At 35.6% G+C, this 20,003-nt stretch overlaps 1 protein-coding gene and 1 long non-coding RNA gene across 3 annotated transcripts in view; one reads left to right on the forward strand and one right to left on the reverse strand.

Annotated features, from left to right (window-relative positions):
* The window catches only part of LOC138715135 (uncharacterized), a 307,964-nt gene that overhangs the window by 126,682 nt on the left and 161,279 nt on the right, over positions 1-20,003 (reverse strand). The window contains exon 3 of the long non-coding RNA XR_011336164.1: positions 12,486-12,517. This is a non-coding gene — a long non-coding RNA (uncharacterized lncRNA). The remainder of the gene's footprint in view (positions 1-12,485; positions 12,518-20,003) is intronic.
* The window catches only part of LOC138715134 (microtubule-associated protein futsch-like), a 256,913-nt gene that overhangs the window by 85,996 nt on the left and 150,914 nt on the right, over positions 1-20,003 (forward strand). The window lies entirely within an intron of this gene.

Genomic DNA, 20,003 nt, shown 5'->3' on the forward strand with positions numbered 1-20,003 from the left:
CTACTATTATTTATGTGTGTGTCTAATGTCTACCTACTTCACTTGCATGATTCGGGTTCCGCATATTGCGGATAGATGGCAGGACTGTGACCTATTTTTCAAGTTGCACACCACTTCGGCGCGCCACGCTATGCAGGATGTGTATCTGCGGAGAGTTATGTCGTGTACTAGAGTGAGTGTATGTGTAAGTGTTCGTCTAAGTAGGCTATAGAGTAGGAAATGGATGGTATGAAGAAGATGAGGAAGGGAGAAGGGGAAACCCGGTGCCGGCACGTAGCCTACTCCTACCAAGGTGCTATTCCCGCTCACTTACGGAATGGACGATCGTTCGAATTATAATGGGGGAAGAACTTTTCCCATGAAAATTCGGCCAGAGTATGGGTCCGGTGTCCACCCAGCATCGTGATGCACTTGGGGAGCTATGGTAGGTAGCGAAATCCGATTACGAAAGCCAGCTATAACGGCTTGGGGGATCATCATCTAACCACAAGATATCTCCATTCTGGTTGGATGATTCTCCACCTCTGCTTCGGCATGTGCATGTGAGGCCTCCAGTCTGCTGGTCGGTCTGTACTACTACTACTACTACTACTACTACTACTACTACTACTACTACTACTACTACTACTACTACTACTAAATGTATTTGGCTGTTTCCTTAAAGTTCAGCAGGAATGAAATTTTTTAAATAAAACAGCCAAATACACATGGCAGAATCACAAATGTAATGGAAATATTCAAAATGAACGAAAAAGTAAACACATTTTGACAACAAAATTAATGAATTCAAAAGTAAATGCATCCAGCATATACGCAAAATGAACAGAATTCCACGAATAATTCTCAAATACAGGCCACGAGGTAAAGAAATCAGGGACATCCCCTAAAGAGACTTCTGGATGATAGGCCGTAAAGGTTCATACAGCTGAATTCCAGGAATTTTATTATTATTATTATTATTATTATTATTATTATTATTATTATTATTATTATTATTATTATTATTTTGAATATATAGGCTAATCATCATGGTCACCAACACCAATCTTTAGGACTGGTTACCAGGTCCATTTCGTCACCACTCTCATGAGGATCGTGAACTATCATTAAATATTCAAAGTAGTGTGAGTGGCTGAATTAATTATACAATGTGAAACACGCAGATATTTGTTTTGTAATGCCGAAGTCGTGTATTAATTTAAGTGAGCACATTAGCTCCTGGTATCTGTATTATGCATAAATCTTACTTTGAAACGCAGATGGTTCGGCTTTTGACAGTCATCCTCAAAGTGCTAAGCGCACACTGCACTGAGGTCAGCAACATCGCCACATTTTTCGATCCCTCGTTACAATCATAGAAGCCTTGCTGGACTTGAGTCGTTCCTGCGCGGAGCCCCGCGTGGGCGGGCTCTTTACCTCAGTCAAAGTCGAGCTCGACGTGGGTGGCGCAGGAGAAACGCTGCTTTCATTTACGACCCTTCACAACTTTTTCCTTCTGATATTAGTTTCATTTATATTGGTCGCTTTGCATAGCACGGGAAACATTAAATTAAAAAGATCCCCCACAAAGAGGTGTTGTGGGGCTCAAATTCGATAACACGTTTTACGAACCCCTGATTCTTGAGGCGCAGAGGGGGAGTGGTTCTGTCTGGACCTTGGTCTGGAGTATGCATTTAATTCACATTCGACATTTATGGGGTACTCCTACCTCCAGACAATGGAGAGACTCGCCGGAGATTGCGTTGTATAGTAAATGTTCTCAAATGATTTTCATTGGATCGTAGTATGTCGGGTATTTAAACACCCAATAATCCATATTTTATGAATAAATAGAAATTATGCTTCACTTCGTCACTGAAGTAAAGAGTTCCACACTAAAATTATTATTGAACAGCTTTTATCTGTAAAGTGTGCAGAAGTGGCAAAAAAAAAAAAACCTGACCGACCCTTGTAGCTGATTTCAGAGCCTTGTTCTCTCCAGAGCACGACAGACTGGTAACTAAAACTTTCGTGGTTCGAATCCTGCTTGGGAAGGAAACTTTTTTTGTTCCTTATTCAAATTTATGCCCAATACTTTTCGATCGCTGGTAAAGTTCATGTTCTGGGAATAATAAGTTAATTAAGTAGTAAAATATCGCTGCAGTCGAAAAGTATTGGGAATAAATTTGAATAAGGAACAAAAGAAAGTTTCCTTCCCAGGCAGGATTCGAACCACGAAAGTCTTAGTTACCAGTCTATTGTGTTCTGGAGTGAACAAGGCTCTGAAATCAGCTACAAGAGTCGGTCCGGTTTTTTTGCCACTACTGTACATACATGCATGCATGCATACATACATACATACATACATACATACATACATACATACATACATACATACATACATACATACATACATACATACATACATACATAACATTGATTAGGAAGAGGAAAGGAAATTGGGTGAGTCACTGGCTGAGAAGAAACTGTCTACTGAAGGATGCAATGCACTGGGATGAATGGTGAAAGGGAGAAGAGTTCGTGACAAGAGAAGATATCAGATGATGGAACACATTAAGATATGGGAATCGTAATGTGGAGACTAAGAGGAAAGCAGAAAATAGGAAAGATTGGAGAATGCTGAGTTTGCAGCGAAAGACCTGCCCTTGGACAGAACATTATATATGTATATGTACGCACATGTATTTAGGTATATACGTATATTACATTACATCACATTACTTTAATACCAAAAAGTAATTGGGCACTGTTTTTACTCCTTTAGCACCTCGTTGTACCACCTCTTGTTGCTATAACAGCAGCCACCCTGTCAGGCATGCTCTCCACTAGTTTGTGTAGGATATCCGCTGGAATGCGTTGCCATTCCTCTTGCAACATGGCACTCAGTTGGACAATGTAAGTTGGCCGCATCTCCCAAGACCTCAATCGCAGATCCAATTCGTCCCAAAGGTGCTCAATGGGAGTGATATCAGGACTCTGTGCAGGCCAGTCCAATGGTGAACATTTTTGTCTGCATAGTAGCCGCCGAAACATGGGGCAGAGTGGCTGCTATTATAGCAACAGGAGCTGGTACCACGAGGTTCTAAAGGGGCAATAACAGTGCCCAATTACTTTTTGGTAGATAGTGCATAAATGAAGACGATGCAATAGTCATAAAAGTGTAAAAATAAATATATTATGATGAATCTACGTAAAGATTATAAATATTTTTTGATCCTAAACAATATTAATTGATACTATGATGAAGTTATTTTTGATTTTGCAGTGTATGAGGAAAAGCAATTTCTCCAACATTCCAGAGATATCGAGTGTCACTCGAGATGTTACGCTAAGAATGGAATATGTAACACTGAAATACAGTAGTCCGAACCCGCAAATCCGAAATTCTGAATAATCCGAACATGAAAAAAAGGGAAGAAAAGAAATAGTATCTGAAATGAAACTCTATCAATTTAATTCTACAGTATCCATTTAAAAACTCGAGGTGAGGAATGTTCGTCTATTATGTTTTGTCCGTTAAGCCGTTTATTTATTTAGTCTAAAGTCAAAATTTGTCAACGTCGTTAAGAAAAGAACAGAAAAACATTGTGTATTGCAGTATACATTGTAATATCTCCGATTGTGCAACACAAGTATTTTGTAAATCGTGGTTTGCATTTATCTGACCATACCTTGTGAGAAGTTAATTATTTAAACCTGTTTGTTGGGTACATGTGAGGACAGTGGCAGAGGGCTTGTATTTTGGATGTGCACGTTTGAAAATCATTTGTTAATGGTATTGGGATATTTTTCATCACACATGCGGTCCTGTTCTGGAGCCCAGACGTCGACCACACTAATTTCTGTTGTTGGCAGTGACAAAGAAAGATTTCGAAGTGTGTTATAGCTTTTACTGTGAAGTTAATCGTACGCCGTGCTTCATTAAGGGTCTACTAGAGCACATAAATCTCTGGCGTGATGTGTTTCACTCCACTTATTTACTGCACTGTATAAATAAACAGTCGCTGTTGCCCTTGACAACGCAGTCGAGTTCGTTGTTTCCTTTTATTATGTACGTGTGCGTATATTTTCATGGAGGTGTTTATTACTTGCAGCCTATGCACTTGGCTGTCTCTCGTCTCTAATAATAGTTCCATGCAATTACTTGCTATCTGTGTGAACGTACTGCAATTTGGTCTCATCAATTCAGATCAATTTCATGTAGACTAAAGGCGTAACTACTTCAAACATAGAAAGTACAAGAACGCAAGGGAATAGGTATAGTTTAACATATTTAAAAATTAATTTTTCAAAATAATTTTTAGACACATGCACCAAACATTCAGGTTTAATTTGGAGAAACAATTATTTCAATATCTATATTAATTTTCAAGTTATTAATTTTAATGCAAGACGGTGCACATGGTACCACATTTCAAAATATATCCTAAACGTTCCTTTCCCGCTAACTACATTTTGAAAATTCATTTTCATGATAATTCTGGAACTAATGAGCAAAATTATATACATATAAACATGCAAGAAAATCATGATCTACAAAAATAACAAGAATCAAGTTCCCTATCAGAAACTTTGTCCACAAAAAATATTTTTAAAGCAAATAACTTGAAAACTTGGTACATAAACCCAGAAATCTCTCTGATTGTGGTCAGTTTTGTAGACCTATATTTTACCTTTAAAATTAAAATGACAAAACGAAAATATATGGATTGTATAATGTTTCTCCAACTTTTTGGTTTATTTTATTTAACTTTTTCTTTGCTTTCTTCCATTTGATGACCTAACATTCTAAATGTGATAAGTGGCGAAAACAACTTCCTGAGATACTGATGAAAAACACACTGCGAAATGAATGCTGAGATACCTACAACACCGACTTCTGGCGCACGAATGAGTCACAGTTGAGCTACGACAAAGACAATTCATCTAGTATGATATTCTCACATGGATGTTCCTCCCTTAGATTGAATAAAATGAAATTTGAAAAATTGGCACTTAGCACATTTACAATGTTAGGTCTTCATTTGTCGAATGTATCGAAATTATACTTTCGACTGTTATATTTTTAATTTAGAAATATAATTTATTGTGATCACTTTCACGTGTTAAAAGTCTAGTTGACTAGTTTCGGCTTAGTAGGAGACATCTTCAGAACTAGATCCTACTAAGCTGAAACTAGTCAACTAGGTATTTGTAAACAATTAACACGTGAAAGTGATCACCATAAATTATATTCTTAAGTGGTATAATATTAAAAGTTGTGTAATCAAGATACATATTTTTAATTTAGTATTTTATGCACACAACTCACATCAGCCTGTCAGACACTTTGTCCACAAAAAAAAATATATATATATATTTTTTTTAAACTAAAATAATTTGAAAAATTCATACATAAATTTAAACCTGTATTAAAAATATTACTTATTTACCTAGGGGTCTGATTGTGGTTAGTTTTGTAGAGCTATTTTGCCTTTAAAATTAAAATGACAAAACATGAAAATGTTGGTGATTTAAGAAGGAAAATCTGGATTCTAATAAAGCGAGCAGCCGTCATTTTGAATAATTAAATCATTCATTTAAATTCATATTAGAAAATTCAAAATTGTCTCAATATATTGAAGAAAAACCTTTCTGTGTATTGGCTAATAACATTCCTTTACAACACAATTCATTCACAGATGATGAAACGAGTATGCAAACTAATTATCTGTCGGTTTTGTTTGGATCATATTTAACGTTTCTCCAACCCTTCGGTTTATAATTTAACCATTTTCTTTGCTTTCTTCCATTCATCGAATGTATCGAAATTATAGTTTCGATTATTTTATTTTCTAGTTAATATTTTATGCACACAACTCACATCGGCTACCGCCCTCAGTCACTACTATAATTATGTAAAAAAAAAATCTCAAATTGTTTTAATAATGGCGGTACTCTAATTTTTATCATTAGCTACATATTCCATTTTTGGAAATAACATGTCGAAATATTGTAGTTTTTTTTGGGAACTTTAGTATGTCCCTAGTGAACAACAGAAAAGGACCTCTATCACACAAGCGTTACAAATATGTAAATGAAGACTAATGAAGCAGTTGCTAGAATTACGATAAAATAAATAGAGAATACTTCGCGAAAATCTGCTTCAAACTCCATCTTGTGAACCACAAATTCCACTCGGGCTTTCCGAGATTTGAACCCGGTCTTAAACACAAAAAGTCAACGCTATAGCCCATTGGCTGACGCTGTGTCTTCATTTTATTGTTGAAAGCTCCAAATGTTAGTCCTAAACTTGGTCAGCATTAAAGCAACTTCTTATACAAGTGAGAAATTGTTTCAATAAATTCCTTAGACCCAAATTTGGCAGAGATACAAAGCTACAATCCTTCTGAGGGGGAGCAGGAGGTATCTAGCTGTGAAAGAAATGGCCGCATATCTCAAATATGAATAAAATCCGCCCAGTGGTGCAGTCCAGATCAACGACGACATTCCGAAAACAACTTTTTGTGTGATGGCATCGCACGAAACATGTTTTTCCGTTAACATCTTGAATTCGAATTTTTTTAACGTTACAATAGTTACATTATGCAAGAAAGTAAAAAGTTAATTGCAAGGAAATCCCTGTAATTATTACTTAGATTACAGCACATACACAGGATGCCCCAATTTTTAGTAATCTGCTGTCACGGAGCAGGATTTAGGCGAAATAAAAAAAATACAAATCAAGCGGGTTTGTTTAACATCCATAATTACACCTTTTAAGAGCGTAGCACTGGTCAATTGGAAATAATATTCAACTGTATTAAAATTGAAGTCGTTCCGAAGAAAATGAATCTATGTCACATATGACTACTGGATACCAATTCTGAAGATCGACACGTTAAAAAAATTTAATTATGGTTTATTTAATGACGCTCGCAATTGCAGAGGCTATATCAGCGTCGCCGGTGTACCGGAATTTTGTCTGCATGTTCTTTCACATGCCCATAAATCTGTTGCTAGTCTAGTTCCACCATTGCTTCATTATTGTTATTCAACAGGTTCTGTAATTCAAAATGATCGGAAAGGAACTATTCGTAACTACTAATATTGTTCACTATATCTAATCGAGCTTACAACACCTACGGTAAATGAATCTCAATCTAGATATAGACCTAGGAGCTAGAGTCTTTTAGCACTGTAAGTGCCATAGAAATAATTATAGATACTTGCGTGCTCAATACCTTATACGTAATAAATTATTTGTCCATGCATTAGAATTACTATTTCTCAGAGTTAACAACTTAGCTTCTTCTGCGACTTAGCTCCAATAAATTATTACGCCCACAGCCTTGTTCATATGTATACCTACTTCCTTTTCGCTAGTATAAATACATGGCAAAGGTTCTATAATGCTGCAAACGATATAGCAACTCCATTGTTTTCCATTAAATGTCTGTAACATCCTTGTAACAAGTTGTAATGCAAGACTAATTGGCTGTTTAAATTTTCCGGCCAAGAACAGTTCCACTCACATGACTTCATTAAGGACACAGTCACAAGAATATAGTCGAATAATATGTCTAAGTTGGACTAATTTAATTTCACTTAACGTCCGCCGACAATGAAACAATAAATCAAGATTCATACACGATGAAACGCCAAGAGGCCGTAATGAGCTACACACAGAGGTATACTATCCCTTGTGTTAGACTCTAGAGGACCAATTTATTGTTATTGCAATCACATGGAGGAACAAATCTTAAAGATCTCTTCTATATAAATTTACTGTAACGAGCGTCAAGTTGTTGCCGAAATAGTTTATTGTGATAGAACAAGTGTCAGATATTCAACAAGTACGATCACTTTATTGAAAGTGTTACTAAGCATACGGCCGATTCTCTGAAAGTGAGTCAGGGTAATGTTGTTTGCATTTCTAACATCTACCTTTTCCCTAAAATTAAACACAAGTTGTAAGAACGGAGGTTTGACTCGACTGAAGAGATCTAAACGGAATCCCTAACAAGCAAACATCCGCAGACTTTAAAGAGTGCTTCCAAAAATAGGGAAAAAATCCCTGGAACCGTTCTTTATAAACCAAAGGTAACTTTTGACTACTTTGAAGGTGAAGATAAAATTATTCATGTCCTTTAATTTCTTTTTTGGTAATTCTTCTTACTTACTTACTTACAAATGGCTTTTGAGAACCAGCAGGTTCATTGCCGCCCTCACATAAGCCCGTCATCGGTCCCTAACCTGTGCAAGATTAATTCAGTCTCTATCATCATATCCCACCTCCCTCAAATCCATTTTAATATTATCCTCCCACCTACGTCTCGGCCTCCCCAAAAAGTCTTTTAACTTCCGGCCTCACAACTAACACTCTATACGCATTTCTGGATTCGCGCATACGTGCTACATGCCCTGTCCATCTCAAACGTCTTGATTTAATGTTCCTAATTATGTCAGGTGAAGAATACAATGCGTGCAGTTCTGCGTTGTGTAACTTTCTCCATTCTCCTGTAACTTCATCCCTCTTAGCCCCAAATATTTTCCTAAGAACCTTATTCTCAAACGCCCTTAATCTCTAATCCTCTCTCGAAGTGAGAGTCCAAGTTTCACAAACATACAGAACAACCGGTAATATAACTGTTCTATAAATTCTAACTTTAAGATTTTTTGACAGCAGACTACTTCTACATGAAAAATTTAAGTATAATTCCAGTCTTAGAGCTGTTAGTTATGATCAGCAACTCCACGTAATCTTCTCGACAATTTGCAAATAGAACCTTTCATTGACTGTACGGTTATCACATCACTTGAGACGGTAAAATATAGAGATGACAGGCCATCTAGAACTATGTTCGGAATTCAATTCAGTTCAGTAGCTTCCAACGTAGATGTGCTTTTACTAACTACACTGAAGCACAGGGAATACAATTATTTATCGATTCATTTTAGCTACAGGGACTATTTGAAATTAGTTCAGTTACCGGAATAGTATTCATATCAGGATAATCTCTGAAATATGAATACGTAACATTTCAGCGGTCTATCGCTGTGAAACTGAACGGTCACCGCCAATTACTCTATCAATTTTCCATGTCTCTCACTTGCTTTCAATTTGCTACTCGTGGCCACATGACTGGATTTATCCTTTTCCGATATAACAGCAGGAAACCGCACAATTCAATTTGACAACTTTCATATTAGTGTAGATACAATCTTATTACAATGGAATTCATATTCCCCAAAACCTATTAAAAAAAACAACGTAATTACATACGCTTAGTCCTCCCTTCCCTCATTTGTGATTACCGAGGAAGATCAGACACGTGACTGGAATATGTCATAACCACAGCTATACCAAAATATGTGAAATAGATATTGCATATAATACAGAACGTTGTTCGAACACCGCATGCTCCAGGACACTTACAGTCCTTGAAGGATCTTGGCCTTCCATTAACAGACACAATGTAGGGGTTCCATAACGTGGTGTTCTACACAACACCGACAACAAAGAATATTAGGTGTCCCATAACACTAAAGAAAAAATTACAATTGATAAAATTGCAGCTACTTGCTTCCTCACATGGTGCCACACACGAATACACAAACACAGGCGTAAACTCTAAAGTTCAACGTTTGTTTCAAAATAGCATAACGAAAGTAATATATTTAAATTATTTAATTCGGAGAATAGAGTAGTGTCCCATGAGCATTTCCAGCTTCTACAAAATAATATTGATAGATCTAAAGATGATACATTCACTTTCAGTTAGCAGCACTCATAAACGTGCTGATAATTTGAGGAGAAACTAATCAAAACGTAAATTGTGAAGTAAGAAGAAATTTTCAGAAGACAAAAAAATGTGTATTTTGCAAACTATTTGTAGTGGAAAGATGAATAAAATCTTGTTTAAATCTATGATTGAAGGAGAGTCAACCACATAGGCCTATCTCAATAATGAAAATATATATATATATATATATATATATATATATATATATATATATATATAAGCCTATATAGAAGTTATAACACTAACTTGGACAGTTTGGGCCGTATTCATAGACATTTTTAGCGCGGGCTTTCGGTGGATTATCAGCGTTTTTCGTATTCATAAACCAGTGTTAGAGATAGGATATGATTTGAATTCTGTACTAGTAACCAGTGGATAGCCGGGGCTAGCTTAATACGCTCGTAGCGCGTGCTGCGAAATGTCTTTGCAGTTAGGTGGATATTTGAGTTCATGCAATAAATTGTTACAATCTTATTTTAGCAAGGAAAAGCGAATTTCTTTTCATTTTATGTTGGCGATTAATGTTTGTTGTGTTGTCTGTCTGGATACTGTATGAACTATACTTCCAGTGACTTTCTAACTTTTGATGCCGGAATTTAAGTACTTCTGTGACCGGGATTTAAATTCAAGAGTCCTCATTTTCGGGAATTTTTACTGTGAATGAAACATACACTCTCATTAACTAATTTATACGTTTTGATTAGTTGCCTCTCGTGCAAAAATGGATGAAGAACTGATTGCATATATGTGTAGAGAACACTGTCATCTATTGGAAACCACTCCAAACTCAGTTCTGACTGGAGATAGTTTACGTTTTGATTAGTTGCTCCACATTTATGGCATGTGAAAGTAAGTGTTGACTAATATTAAATATTACACGGACTATTAAATTTTCACCCGAGATAAAATTCTCACTATAAACATAAATAAACTCGCTTATTTAAACTGCAAAAAATATATATGCATATATTTTTTTTTCCGTTCGTTATGAAGATTGCTTTAGGGAACGGTGTTGTCTTTTAGCTCATAACAGAGGAGTGGTTTGCTAATAGCAACTTGTTGACAGAATGGCTGCTGTGTGGATGCAAACACTTCACAACTGTGTTATAACTCACGTTCAGTACACAATATATATTGTTGGTGCTACTTTACTTGTCTCATTATGGTGCCAGCCATAAAGATTACCATCTTGACATTAGTATAGGTCGCTACTGTTTACTTCCTTATGCTCAGTAACGAGCGAGTACAAATAACAACAAGCTGTCCAGGTGGTCGTCTGTGATCACCTGTCAGGATCGTCCATGTGGATTGGCAGAACCTGTTGCAAAAATGTTTAGATGAATGAATGGATGGTTTAAGTAGAAATAGACTGACTTGTCGCCCTTAACAAGCAAAACATTTTAAAGAAACCAATGGCGAGGTTTAGATGGCATTTATTTCGCACATCAATTAATTAAATTTCGAAACTCGTTAACTATTGTAGGAAGATACACTGTAACATTTCAATTCAACGCTCTGGAACCATATTGAATGACGAATTCATACTGCAAAATATCCGAGACGCCACAGAAATGCAAGAAAAAGTCAGTCTATGAACAATTTCCATAATCTCCTACAGAATCAGTTGTATTATGCTTCTTGAAATGGTATTGCGTTCCATTCCGATATTTTTTTATTTTGATGGAAGATACTGCCCTAGACATAAAGGCAAAAGGAAAAGGGAAGGAAATATCCCGCCCATGTTCTTTTTGCTTACACCGCTTTAGAAACAAACATGCAGTAAGACACTGTGTCAGTGGTGGATTTTTAGGTGACCAGCGAGACCGAAAGCTATGATGCCTGTCTTATACAATCCGTCACTGAGCAGTGTTTGCCTACCTGTCTACTCGTATCGATCCGAAACATAACTGTCTCTACCGGGGAAGATGGAGTGCGGAGTAAAGGGGTAGTCTGCAAAGATTCGATTGAGTTATCAACGCCCAGGCCTGATATAAAGAAAAATAAGGCTCAACAGTACGGTAAATGATATAATACTCCCGTACGAACAGGTATTTCCTAACCAATAATAATAAAATATTTAATGATATTTTAATGTTCTGATGCTTTCTTAAGTAACAGCTACCCCATGTAATATAAATCCCATCATATTATTGCACTTCAAAATATTGTATATCTGAAACCATGTATTACTTTAAAAAGAAGTTATTTATATTTCCTGTCCCAAATAGTCATATCTTTCACCACCTAACATTACACAAAACATTCTGAATTAACCCGTATAAATGTGTTTCATAAATATTGTCATAAATTTAATATTTTATATTATTAAGAAACAAAATAACAGTAGCAGAGATGACAAACAATCACTGAAATCGATCTCTACAACATTCGTAACGTTGCTAAAATAAAACTCAACATTATTAATAAACATTAGCCTGAAATAAAGTTATTTAAACGTAGTCTATGAAATGGCTATTATAATGACGTTAATGACGACTTAAGTTGTGATAATCATGAGGATTGTTACAGTAATTACGATGATAAGACTATGAAATAGTTTAGTGCCCATTTCAGTGCACTTTTTTGGCGACCCGTAACTACATTATCAGTAAACTCAAGGCATCACAATGACTCGCTACTGCTAACCTGTGTAGATTAGTGCTAAAAACTCGGTAAACGTTGTTGTTATTAAGTACTCACCAAGTTTCACTTCCACTTCTAGTTTCTCAAATCTGCAATCAAGAGAAGAAAGCACAAGGATTATTTTTATCTTTGATAAACAAATGATAATTTTATATACATACTGTGCTGAAATTAGCCTTACGTAAGATAATATTCTCTATATGACTACAGTAAGAACTTAAGTGTTTAGAATACTTAAGATGTATTTAGTTTGGGAATGTAGAACACTGAGTACATACTCATTTGGAGTAGAAGTTTTACGATAAACGTTATATGAAATTTTTCTCGCTTTTCTTTAATAGAACACGTAACTGAAATGTGATTACTGACATTAGAGATGAACAAAACTAACTGCCGCTCTCGCTCGCTGTGTTCGTTGCACTTCTCTTTCGAGTCTCGTCTCGAAACTCTTGTGCGCTTCGAGTCTCGCTCATCATTTTCGAAATAGCATTTGGTCGACGTGGAAAGATTCCGTAACTTTGAATAACATACATAATTGAAATAAATAACATTTGAGATGTTTAATTGATACAAAAAGGCAAAACAAAACAGTATCACACTTATCAAAATGTTCTGGTTCTACTACCAGATATTACCTATGGTTGGTCTATATAAATAAATAAAAAATCCCAAATAAATTTCAATTTCTAAGAAACATAAAACATAGCGTTAAATAAAACGCTTTTTTACTTGAGATTGTATACTTGATCTCAAACATACGAAAAAAAATTTCCTAGTCTTTTAATAAGGCCCTAGTAATTAAATAAAGATTGGGGAACGGATTACTACACTGAAAGGTAGAGATGATGTTTCAAATAGGCTACTATATACATATATAACAGTAGCCAAAACAGATAAAATTACAGTCTGGTATAAACAGCTGTGACGATTCAAGGCTGCTTGACGTTCGAGAGTTGATCACTTCCGAAGTCCCGATGTTTTAAACGTTTGCTTACAAGCAGTCAAAGACAGGCAATAGTGTCGTGCGGGTTTTCGGCTTTGCGGGCACTAGTCTTGCATTCTCGCTCGTTGTTCATCTCTACTAGACATAATATTTTAGGTAGAAACCTATTTCGTTTCTAAAGATGTACTCATATTAAGTTGTAATAACACGTTTCATGGGTTGTTACAGTAGTGGTAATTTTATACAGCCTAAAATTGCCGTTTAAAGTTAAAATCTATTTTATTTTAAAATCAATAATAATATTTTTCTGGTTTCTTCATACGTGACGTTGAAAATCAATTAACTTAGTTTCATTTTGAAGTGGTAGACACTTTCTCTCTTTCGAAGACGAGGCAACTTGCATCTCCTATTCTGAGGATTTTAAGGATGACTCCATTCACATCAAGGCGGTTTACATCAGGTCACATTTTACATCCCTGGTTGCTATGATTGCTTCTTTGGGAGTTGCAGGATAACGAATTTATGAGCAACTTCACCTTTCAACTCATGATAGAAAGAAACTTGGCTCAGCATTCGAGAAAGTTGGAGAAAAAAAAGGCCGAAAAACTACAAAATGTTCTCCAGAACAACCCTGGACTTATCGTTATCAATGCAGCAGTGAATGTTTTATCGGGGAAGTGTAACAAAATGTAAAATTGTGACTTCCAGTACAAACAAATCCAAAATTTAAGTAGGATATTCGCGCGACAACAGCGCTTTCGGTTTCTGCCTACAAGTTTGTGCTAACAAACAAAGAGCATTTAATTGTCTCACGAATATCTGGGAAAGTTGCTGTTGTGTATTACGAGTACAATTATGAAATGCTCATGTGGTTAAAATGAATCAATCTTAATGTAAATTTAGGGAATAAAATAATGCGTACTTTCATCCCACTTTAGTGTACCCCTACAATATAGACAGCTATTGTTTAAGGCAATTAATTCTAAAGCACGATTTTTATAAGGCACTTCATACTCAACTAATAATATATTAGTAGGAAGGCTATAGGAGATATTTATTAATTTTGAGTAAGATGTGATAAAGGTCAGTTTAGATATGATTTTAGAGCCCATTTTATACTATTATTGACACTACTTTAGACACGTAGGGTGCTATTCATAGATATTTCGCTAGCCCGCGCTACGAGCGTGCTAAACTAGTCCCGGCTATCGACTGGTTACTTGTACAGGATTCATATCATATCATATCATATCATATCATATCATATCATATCGCTAACACTGGTTTATGAATACGAAAAATGTTAGTTCGCTGATCATCCACAGGAAGCCAGAGCTAAGAGTGTCTATGAATATGGCCCTTAAAATCTAATTTTTAGAGCCTAAAATCGAAAGTCTAATGATTGCATTATGTTCACTCTTAAAAAAGTACAGACAGAATTAGTTGCCAACATATTCTTTTCTTCCTGAACTTTTAGCATGTACAGTAGTACCATTCAACGCCTTCTTCATTTCGACGGCAGCGCCACAAAAAAGTAATCGAAGCACATTGAGTCTGAATTGTACTGGAACTTAAAACATTAAAATAAATTATAATGTGATTAGCATACGTTGTAATTCTGGAGATTTTGTGGACATCCACTGAAAATCTCTGACATAAAGACATAAAAATGAAGAAACTGCTTCTTTAGTCGGTACTCGAACACGTACACAGGAGGGCAGCGCTCGCATCTGTGGTCGGACTTGGGAGTGTCCATTACTTTTTCTCGCATCTCATGAAGACAAGTAAAATTACACGAACAAATCTTGTCTCTTTCGTTTGTTATTTGCCTTTTTGATTTCGTTGTTACCATAACCCATTGCCTTCGTTGTCAGCAAAGTGTGAGATTGCAAACAATAATAAAGGCATTAAAATGTCATTCACCTCGGCGACTTTGCAGCCATATAACGGGTTTATCATCTCATATGGCAAACACGCTCTTTTATCAAGTTGCATGGCCAACTCGTTCACCTCTCTGCGTCTGTGTATAAAAAATAAGTGGTCAGTGGTCAACGCAACTTAAGTTTTATATTGCGTTAAACAAAAAAAGATAATTACACCGCTAAACTTTTCAGCTTCTATGTAGCGAAACTACTGTTCATTTATAAGATATACACAACTACAGTCTTCGTCATCCTTATATTCCAGATTTTTCTTTCATTTCGGCAATCTATTAAAATTTATTTTGGAATTTTAAAATTTGCATAATTATTGTAATGCAAGGTATTAAAAAAAGGGATCTTATATTTGAGCGGAGTTACTATTCATAAAAACAAAAAAATTTAATAAACACGGGTCCTAAAATTAATATCTTTGAAGAAACAAGGATATTGGTATTGTAACAACTATCTATTAATGAAAGTTAAGAAAAAGGGTTCTAATATTTTGAGAGGAGGCAATATTCATAAAAACAAGAATAAAAAGTTTAACAAACATGGATCTTAAAATTAATGCCTCTGAAAAAGTAAGTACTGTGAAATTAGTATTGTAACAGCAGCATATCTTTTAATATGAGCTCTTTAGTTGTTCTTATTGCATTGCAGTAAAGAAAAGAGTAAACAGGCAGATATGACATACCCGAAAAGAAGCGAGCAAAGCTTATATTTAAAAGATATACTGTTGTTACAATACCAATTTTACTCCTTGTTTCTTTAAACATAATTATTAACTTTAGGACCCATGTCTATTAGACTTTTTTCTGATTTTATAAACATTACCTCCTCTCAAAACATTAGATCCTTTTTTCCTAACATCCTGTATATGAAGAAGAATGTCTATTTTCTGATCGTTTAACTTTGACCTTTTTCAAGATATTTTAAATTTAGTTGTCTACCAGAAGTGTCTCCCCTCCTTTCTTCGAAACTCTACAGTTCTTTAATGTTTAATTGTCCAAATTTAATCTCCATTAGTAAATACAGAAAAAATGTACATACATATAACGTGCCAATTTATATTGATGTTCAGGAGACTACTGCTAATGTAGCAAACCACTTGACAGGAAGTCCCTACTCTCAGAAAAATTCTTTACGTAGTTTATAGTCACGATATTTATTTTTTGTCTCACGCTTGGATATTCAGAAAGTTGCGTGTATCTTTATTTTCGTGTTTAAATCCTCTTAATTACAGCCATAAAATTGTAAAGATACTCTTTTTCAGTTTTAAAACCTCATTTTTTAAATTCCTTGCCGCTTATATGGAAGGGTTGCTAAGGCAGGTTCGTTATCTTTTGATACTCAACTAAAATCCATGAACCCAAGAACAGAATAAATCGTTTTAAAACTTGACTAAAGTAATTAGTAATATGAAGTAAGCCCCAGAATTAGAAGACATTAAAGAAATACAAAACATATATTTTCTATGCACTTTCCGGATATTATGAGCAATTTTTAACTTTGACGTAGAGGAGATGAACTGACATACGTATGAAATCATATAGTGTAGCTATCTATAGAAATCACTACACCATTGATGATGTCTACCGCAACATCGCCAGTAGACAACGGCCTCTTACAAGCAAACATTCTGATGGGGATAGATAAAAAAATTATTTTTTTTTCTCCCACCATGGTAATAATGTCAAAAGAAGTGTTTATACAAATTTTGGCCACTCGACCGCAATTAATAAGGAAGAGACTAGTGAAGTGCTTTTAATGGAGTGTGCCATTGTTTGGGGCAGAAACATGGACATTACAACGAAGTGAAGAGAAGGGAAGGGAATAGAAATATTTGAAATGTGAATATGAAGAAAATTGGAACGTGTGAAGTGGACAGACAGAATAACAAATGAAGCTATGTTGGAAAGAGTGGTTGAAGAAAGAATGATGCTGAAACTGATCAAGAAGAGGAAAAGAAATTGGTTGGGTCACTGGCTGAGAAGAAACTGCCTACTGAAGGATCCAGCCGACTCACATGAATACTTAATGATAGGACAGCTAATAAAAAAAGTGTTTTAATACTGTTACAGTTATTTTATGTACATTTTAATTAAATATCGATTCGCTCGGTTTTGAACCCGCAGATCCTACGACGAAAGGATATTTTTAAAATGTTGATACAAGAAGTTTGAAAAGCAACAAGGTAAAAATAGCGTGGTGTGGATATTTATCATTGAAACATTTCCTATCAATAGCAAACATAAAGCGTAAGTCACATAATTATGTTCTTGAACAATAAATATTGTATGAAATCAATATTAATTTGAGCTTAATGCATGCAAAGAAGCTTAAAAAATTACAACATTAACCGTGAACTGAAAACCCCAGAAATACACGAATCAAAAATTAAAAAAAGTAAAATCTATCTTAAAAGTTCTTGAAGAGTATGTTTTCATTGCAAGCAGAACTTATGTCTCTATTTAACAATAATGTCCCTTTACTTATGTTGACCTAATAACTGTACAGCCAAATTTTTTGGCTGTGATGTCTTCACGATCTTTACTGAGTGCAACGGATACGGTGCATGACCTAGGTTCAGTCTCTTTACGTTATCTTTTAAATACGATTAAGGAACTCCAAATACAGTCTTCCCCTGTCTAGGTCATGGGGAACGGTTAAAATGTTCGTGTTTTTAACCGATACTTAAAAGAATAATCAGAAATTGGTTCTGTTTCCCAATACACATACTTTGTGGAATAGGGCTACGCTGTAATATTTTTAGGCATGTGACGAAGGCTTACGAAGAATTTTGCTCCCTTTTATACTCTTACAATACCCTTAAAATTTGTTACTTCTTCATACAACATCAGTTCTCAACTATAGCCTAGAAGCTATGTATAGGATATGGACAATGAAAGAACAACAGTGAAACAAAAATAACATAAGGAGTCAAATGATGGGAGAATAGTACATTATGCAACGAGCCTATAATGGTAGTAATTAAGACGCATGTTTATGAAACGAACGCAAGCGACTTTCATAATTTTCATACGAGCGTCTTAATTACTATTATAGGCAAGTTTCATATGACTTTTTATGCTCAACCATATTTCTAACTTGAAATTATTCATAAGTATTCATGTTATTCTTATCTGACTGGGGAGCGGAACTGACCTTGTGCAATATCTCGTAAATTGTGAGATGTGCGCAGACACGAAAGTAGGCCTATTGATTTTTTCCGAGAAAGAAATGTCATTGACCTTGATATAATCTAGAGAGTAAAATAAAAATTAAAGTTGATATACCCTTGAAATTGATTTAGACATTGAAAAACGAGATGACAAATTGAATTTATTTGAATATTATTTGCAATTAACGCTAATTATTATAGTAACAGAACATAACCTTCTGCGACAGTATTGGATTTCCACCCTCCGTGACGTTTCGCTAGTTGTCTTTCAATTGCATATCCGAGAATAATCGATACTTGCGCTTTCATATTGCTACAATGGTGTTTTCTGATTGGTGGAACACCTGAACTTTAATGAATAGGTGTACTTTAATGATGTCCATTAAAGGGCTGCTACCAGGTGTATAATTACTACATTTCGGCATGGTCGAGCATAAAACATTCTTTTGAGATTTTTTATTCACTACAAACCTGTTGGTGGAATGATAGCAAAACTCTCTGCAGAGTCTGCTTCTCCACCACAAATAAAATTCTATCAGGATCTGTCTGGGGATCAAACCTTCTGAAGTTTCATATCGAGCGGCGGGATGTTAATGTATGTATTTATTCGCGCGTACCCATGTATCACTATAACAAATGAAACGCAAGTATTTTTATACTCCGCACGTTGAGAAGATAGCACACCATTACTAAGTAGCCAGCATAAACAAAGAGCGACAATGAGGTTGATACAAAACAGTTATCGAGAAAAACAGCTGTCGAGGGCTGCACAGTTCCAAAGACTAAACACGTCACATTTCCAGCTTCTCTTGACGTTTCAGCTTTGTTTTCATTGTCTCGTGTTCGGCATTGAATTCGCAAGAAATTGAGCTGCTCACAGCTGAAATGAGCGTTTTTACGAAGTGATTGGAACTGCGGGTATAAAAAGGGCAAGAAATCTCGAAACCACAATGAATACGCCTTCCTTGGTCACTGGGGTTGCGGCCATCACAAAATGTTACAGTTGAAAAGAGGAAGAAAAGTTTCTGACGTCACAAGTTATCACGTCCCAAGGTTGTTCAAAGTTCATTTCCCCGCGATGACCGTAACATTGCATTTGATTCGCATTCTAGAGGAACAGAATAAGAGCAAGGTAACAAACACATCCTAAAATTCACCGCAAACTGAAGGAATGCTGTGGCTGCATCGTAAGGCGCGGACAGGTGTTTGTGCTTCTGGCGTCAATAGCACAACAGCAGCAACTCATTACGACTGTTTGCACAATAATAATACCTATGTTTGCAGATTGCCTCGAATGGAATTACTTTTCAAAGTACACTGTTGGTCAAACGGCTAGTACAACGGCATTGCGTGTCCCCATTCCAATCCCTGCTAGATAATATAATTAAGTTGGTTGAATATATCTTAACACATTTTCTTGAAGATATTGGGATACCTACCATCGTTCCGCAATTCATATATTTCGCTGTCAACATCAACCTTCACTGCCATCGTCCCAAATAGCTAGGTTATAATAATAATAATAATAA

This window comes from Periplaneta americana, chromosome 15 (genome assembly GCF_040183065.1).
Source record: "Periplaneta americana isolate PAMFEO1 chromosome 15, P.americana_PAMFEO1_priV1, whole genome shotgun sequence".
Taxonomy (NCBI): Eukaryota; Metazoa; Arthropoda; class Insecta; order Blattodea; family Blattidae; genus Periplaneta; species Periplaneta americana.